This window comes from Camellia sinensis, chromosome 15 (genome assembly GCF_055761805.1).
Source record: "Camellia sinensis isolate YWXY chromosome 15, ASM5576180v1, whole genome shotgun sequence".
NCBI classification, from domain to species: Eukaryota; Viridiplantae; Streptophyta; class Magnoliopsida; order Ericales; family Theaceae; genus Camellia; species Camellia sinensis.
The window spans coordinates 25,260,270-25,266,924 of NC_138975.1; positions in this window are offsets into that span (position 1 = coordinate 25,260,270).

Genomic DNA, 6,655 nt, shown 5'->3' on the forward strand with positions numbered 1-6,655 from the left:
ATAAGGAGGCACAAATCCGGCCAAAAACAGAGGTTACATATGACCTAAAACATCCAAAAAACTTCTGAAATAAGGCTCAAGATGATCAAACATACATGCTACCCTTTTAGGCCAAAATGTAAGGAAACAAGACAATGAAGGGAGAGGGGTGTCCCTCCCCTATGCAAGACTTCAAACCACCTTCTTTATTACTGAAAATCAACTGGTTTTTAGTGGTGAAAAGACCAACACACTCAAGCAAACAAGGCCTCTCAAAAGAAGCACAAAAGAGGCCAAATAAAGCCTAATAAGGTGAGTTTGCACTCAAACCACAAAACAACCTTAATGAAAGTTCTAAAGCATGAGAATGCAAGCCTTTTTCATGTTATGCACAAAATCTAAATCAGCAAGCAAGATAGGTAAAAAACTATTGTAAGTTTGGGGAAAATAAAGCAAGATGCTCACCCTTGAAGAACCTTTGAAGAACAAATGGTCTAGCCCTCTTCTTTTGATCAAAATCAGTCCAAAAACTCAAGAATCAACCCCCCAAGTCCCTCAATCTCGGAGCAAGGTGTAATAGTGTGTGTAATGGTGCAAAAGTAAGGTAAAATCCACATTTAGGCCAAGGAAACACACACAAAGGAGGAGAGAGAGGGAGATATAGAGATAGAATGTATCTATATCTCTAAGCTCTGGTTTTTGCTTCTAAGTCTCTAACCTAGATCAAAGAGGAGAGCCCTTCCTCTTATAAGACTCCCTCTTGCAAAGCTTATACAACAAGCTTGCTTAGAGGGAGATCCCTCCATACATGCGTATGGAGGGAGGCAGAGTTGGTGCCAGCTATCACAGCTGGCACAAAATATCTCCATAAAGTAGATGAACAGTAGTCGACTGCCCAAAAATGTTATTTCGACAAAAAAGAGTGCCGACCGGCAACAAACTATGCCGACCGGCAATAAAATGTGCCGACCGGCAACAAATAGTGCCGATGGAAGCAAAATACCAGCCGGTGGCCTCTAGCCACTGCCGGTGGTGTATGGGGATGCCTCACAAGGCATTCCCTGCCCCTCCAAAGCAAAACACAAGTGTTCGGTGTGAAACCAGACACGAACACAAACATGGATAATCACCGAGTGTTCCAAGCGGTGACGTCCAAGTCTTGAGGACGATCAAAAATGGGGTGTCTACAGGCGACGCCATGCAATGTCAGCAGCAGACCTGTTGTACATCCAGTGGCACCACCGTCCCTCATTCAAGAAATCCACTAGCTGTCGACGAAAAAACTACGCTCAAGCTGAGTATGTAGGGCAAGAGTCCACTACCTTCAATTTGTCCATTAGCCATATCTGGGGAGGGATGAAAGAAAAGAGAGATTAAAAAATAAATAGCTGTATGTTGAGAGAAAAGTGAGAAAAGGGCTTTGAGAGAAAAATAAAGCATGAAAGCTGAGAGATGTGAGAAACACATATGAGATGGGTGGGAAACATTACTTGAAGAAGTAATGGACTTCGCGCGAATTTGGTGGTTTCCCATCGATGAAAGGCGCCAAAGCCCATCAAAGTCTCGGCTAATGCTAAGCCAATGCAACTCTTGCCCTCTTTCAAATCTTGGGCCGCTTCAATGAGTCGAATGCTAGACCCTCCGAAGCTAGGGGCAAGAAGGAAATAAGCCAACATGCACAAGCGGAGGCCGTGTTACCGAAAATCCCGCCAAAGAAGGTCGCCTTGATCACCAACTTCAGAAAATCAATGAATCAGATTAGGGATATGCAGCTTCCCATTGTGAACCAAGGATCGAGCCTCATGTAGAGTAAGCCTGCACATCCATCCCAAAGCTTGGATGTGACCAAAACGGGGCTGAGACAAGATTTTCTCATCGCTCGGGAACTCCATTAGCGCTTAAAATTCTTCAATTGTCGGGCATATCTCTTGTCCCCTGAAGCTAAAGACATGTGTAATTAGGTTCCAACACCTAGCCGTGGTGTGAAGGAATAGAAAACAAAGTCGAGAACAACTCAGCGATAAAAGTGCATTTATGCCAAAATCCCAGAAATTTACCTTTTCCGAGCCATCTAAAGTTGCAATCCAATCTGAGAGGTTTTGGGCAAGAAATGGCTCCATTTGTAGCAAAAACAATAGCTAAAATGAGTTCTGGAGAAGAAATGACGAAGGTGAAGCTTTTGTAGAAGATACGGCAGTGAGTGGAAACCAGCTGTCAACAATCTAGAGGTTTTGCACATTAGTGGCCGGCAGGTGTAAACGTCCCCGAACGCCTCGGGAGGGTGAGCTCCTGTTCTGTTCATTTGGGGTCACTACAGCTCGGACTCGATTTGTGTCACGGTTCTTAATCTTGAACCAAAGAGTCCAAATCTGGCAAATCGTTTTGAGAAACAGATTTTTTTTAGAAAAAGAAGTGCCAAACATGGACTACTTTGCCAGATACAGAGTCGCCACCTAAATATTTTTTATGGGGGAATTTAGGAAACCCTGACTCGGTGCCGAAGGCCACATGTCCGTCATCACCGAAGTTGTCTCGGCTCGGGAGCTAGGGTACGATTGGGGAAGGTCAGCTATGAGCACCCCCTCTCGCCCGATCCGAAGATCGGTCTCTACTAACCGTGATATCCATTTTTGAAAACATTATGTGTTCTTAAACCAATTATTAGCCTAGCATTACTATGTTATGCGCGCAGCAAACAAGTATAGACTAGATTGCCTAATTTGGAAATAAGCATTGCATATCTGTTTGTCTTAAAAAAAGTACTTTGAAATTTGCTATTCGCAAGTAGGCTAAAATATGGATTTCAACGAGTTTTTTCAATTCAAACAATCCAACCTTCACCCACAGGCATTCAAACAGTTTATCACATAAGCATCTAGCCACATGGTAAGCATGCTATCATGTTGACATTCACACGCATGCGAGATGCTAAAGCATAAATACTTACATTGTACTCCGTGCCAATACAATAAACTAGTTAGCAAATATGCGTGATCCTAGTCCATGTTAAGTGCCTAATGCAACACATACAGAATGCAATTAGAGTAGGCTCGGCTAACTTAAGCATGGCATGTGAAATGTAACCAATTGATGCACGTATTCAATTTGGAATTGAAGTACAAATGCAGTTAGCATGATGTACCGAGCCCGGTGCATGCAAGACAAATGTATGGATGCACGCATACATAGCATAAGGTATGCTAATTTAAACATGCCCTAATCTACCATCATAAGTAGGTAAATAAAAGGGAAGAAAGAAGTGGAGGTTGGAAGACATTCACACACTCACCTACACTTATTACAGATTCGTCCTCGCTCGGAGGGACCAAAAGAATAATACAGATAATTAACCTACAAGCTAATTAATTATTACAAATTACCTAATTAGTTAACAAACTAACTAAGCTAGGGAAAACAATAAACCGCCTTGAGAAGAGAGCTCAAAGCAATGCGTGCTCGGATCTTGCTCGGAAGTGCACCGCCATGCATAGGCTGCCTCTGTTTTCCTTGATGTACTCCTCTGGAGGCTGTCAAAACCTCAGGATTGCTTCTCTGGATACTGGGGAATGCCATCGGCTGGGTAGAATGCCCACCGGCAGTGGCATGTGATCACCGGCCATTGGTGAAGCTATCGGCAGAGAGAGGATTGCCGGTCGGCACTCAGCACTGCCGGTCGGCAGAAAGTTCCTGCAGAATCTGCAATTGGCAGCAACAGAGGGCAAGGCAGAGCATGGCAATACAATTCAAGGCATATATGCACCAATCATGTCGCTTATCATGTTAATGACTCAAAGGGACATGCTCCTTGGTTCTCGGACCATCAATCGCGCATTTCCATGCGTGATGGCCCAAAGGACCAAGTGTGCACGTTTTGATGTCAAATGCAATGCAAACCAACAAACCAATGGGACTCAACCTCCATCATGACTTGGTCAAGAGGTAGAGCATGCATGCCAATGCAATGCAATCCTAATCATGCGAGCTAGCATGCAACATAGCAATGCAATGCGAGTGATGTACACTAGGCACACCAACTATGCAAGCAAGCAAACAAGCATACAAGGCATGAGATAATGCCACCAACAAGTATGCAAGGCATAATGTGGGTGTTTAAGCATGTAAACAAACATGTGACTTCATTCAATCATGCAAGTTCAATTATTCAACAACTCACCAATATGCTACAACATACAAGGAGTACATGCAACAAACAAAGAGATAGACTTAAACATGATTTGGGCAGCTCTAAAAAGGCCCAAAACAGTGGCCAAAGTGACCAAAATAAAGGACCAAATACACATGCACACATGCACATGATTAAGGGCCAACACTTAGGCACAAAAGGGGGACTCTCAAGCACACTTGAAAGAGGCATAATGTGGACTAATGGCATGCAAGATAAACATTGAAAATCATGTTAAGATGGTGCCAAACCAAGCAAACAAAATAGACTAAGCATGCAATAAATGGCCCAAATACTTGAAGCAAGTCAAAGGGGCTTGAACCATGACCAAGTCAACCAAGCCTCACAAGGCCAAGAGGGCTTAAAACAGGTCCAAGGCAGACCTAGACCATGCAAAGGGGACTCTTAGATGGCATCTAAGTGGCTCGAATTCAAAGACATGTACAATGGCCAAAACATGGAACATGCTACACAAGCTTTCAAAGCATTAAAGAGGTGTCCAAGGCAAGCATACAAGCATGTCAAAGGGACTGAAATTACATGACAAATGGTCCTAACCCACTCAATTAAGGCAAGGATGCATGCTATACATTCATACATTTAAGGCCAACAAGCCAAAAATGCAAAGGGGCTATACAATGCATGCCATGGCCGACCCAAACAACTATGGACAGACCTCTAGCATGGTAAAATAAGCATAAAAGCTTCACAAAACTAGACCTAAAACAAGCTTGAACAAAGGTTTACAACCTGAGGCATGTTAAGGCCTAAACATGGCATTACAAGGTAGGTATGCTAAGCATGCATGGTGTACCAAAACCAACAATAAACAGAGGCATATTATGATATAATAGGCACAAAAAACAGCCAAGGCATGGTCAACATGAAGCTTAGCTAGATGCTCCCTCAAGAGGCCAAAAATGGTCCATTTCAAGGACAATAAGGAGAGGGGGTGGCCCTCTCTTTCTTGGGACCTCAAGGCACCATCCTTACCTCTGAAATCCCTCAAGATTTCAGTGGTGAGGAGGCCCAAACATTAAGGTCTCAGAGCTCACTCAAAATAGCACAAAATGGGGCCTTTCAAGGCCTAAGAGGGGTCAAACACCTCCAAACCACAAAACACTCTAAACAAACTATTTAGAGGGCCTAAAAACAGAACTTTTTTATATTATACACCAAGCTCAAAAACAATTTTAAGATAGGTAAAAATACAATGCAAAAATGGGGAATAAATGGAGTAGTTTCTTACCCTTGAAGACCCCTTTAACAATGGTGGACCAGCAACCTCTTTTAGGTTGAAACCAGCTCCAAAACCTCAAAACCAACCTCTTAGAACCTCAGTAGCTAAGTGAAGGTGAAACACTATGTGTTTGTGTGCAATAGTAAGACACAAACACACTTAAACACACACAAGAGGGAGATATAGAGATAGGATATGTATCAATCCTAACCCTAGAACTCAAAACCCTAATATGGCTGTCTAAAATCTCTAAAGTGTCTAACCCTAAGCAAGGGAGAGAAGGGCTCCTCTTATAGAGCTTTTTTTTGTCTTGTAAAGCTTACAAGACAAGCTTCTAAAGAGAGAGATCCCTCCATACACGTGTATGGAGGGGAGCCAAATGCATTACAGCTGTAATAAAATATCTGCAAAAGCAGATGAACAGTAGTCGGCTGCCCAAAAATGCCATTTTGGCAAAAGAGAGTGCCGACCGGCAACAAAGAATGCTGACCGGCAATATAGATTGCCGATGGCATCAAAACACTAGCCGGTGGCCTCTGGCCATGGCCGGTGATGTGTGGGGATGCCTCACTAGGCATTTCCTGCCCCTCCAAGGCAAAACACAAGTGTTTGGTGCAAAACCAGACACTAAACAGTCAAGTTCGGAGATCCTGAGGCAAGGCGCGTAGCCGAGACCTCCGGGAACTCCAAACGAACACAAACAAGGGTAATCACCAAGTGTTCCAATGGTGACGTCCAAGTCTTGAGGACGGTCAAAAATAGGGTGTCTACAGCAGGCCACTACTGATGGCCGGCAGGCCACTCTTATGGCCGGTAGGCCATTGTTGGTAGCCGGCACCTTTCATCCATGCCTGAAATATGGCTGGCAAGCTCTTTAAGTGGCCGGCAGCTGTCTTGTCTGTCCTGCTATCCACCTGTGTGCTGAGAATGCTAAAAATATGTGTTTTGTTCTTTTCTTTATGCATTTTAAGGTCTTGTTTTGAGTCTTGTTAGTTTTAGCAAGTTTGTTGAGTTGTATTTGAGTTGTTTTGTTTATCGAGTTGTTGTGTTATTTATCGAGTTATTTTGTTTTGCTTATCGAGTTGTTGCTATTTCGATTATCGAGTTGTATGTTGAGTTTAGAATTTCAGTTGTTGGTCAGTTCATTAACTGATTAAGCCTGTTGTGACAATGCAAGTATTCAGTTTTCAGTATCAACTTCAATCTCCATTCCGTGCTTAGTGGTGCTCATGATGCAAAATACAACACTTTTT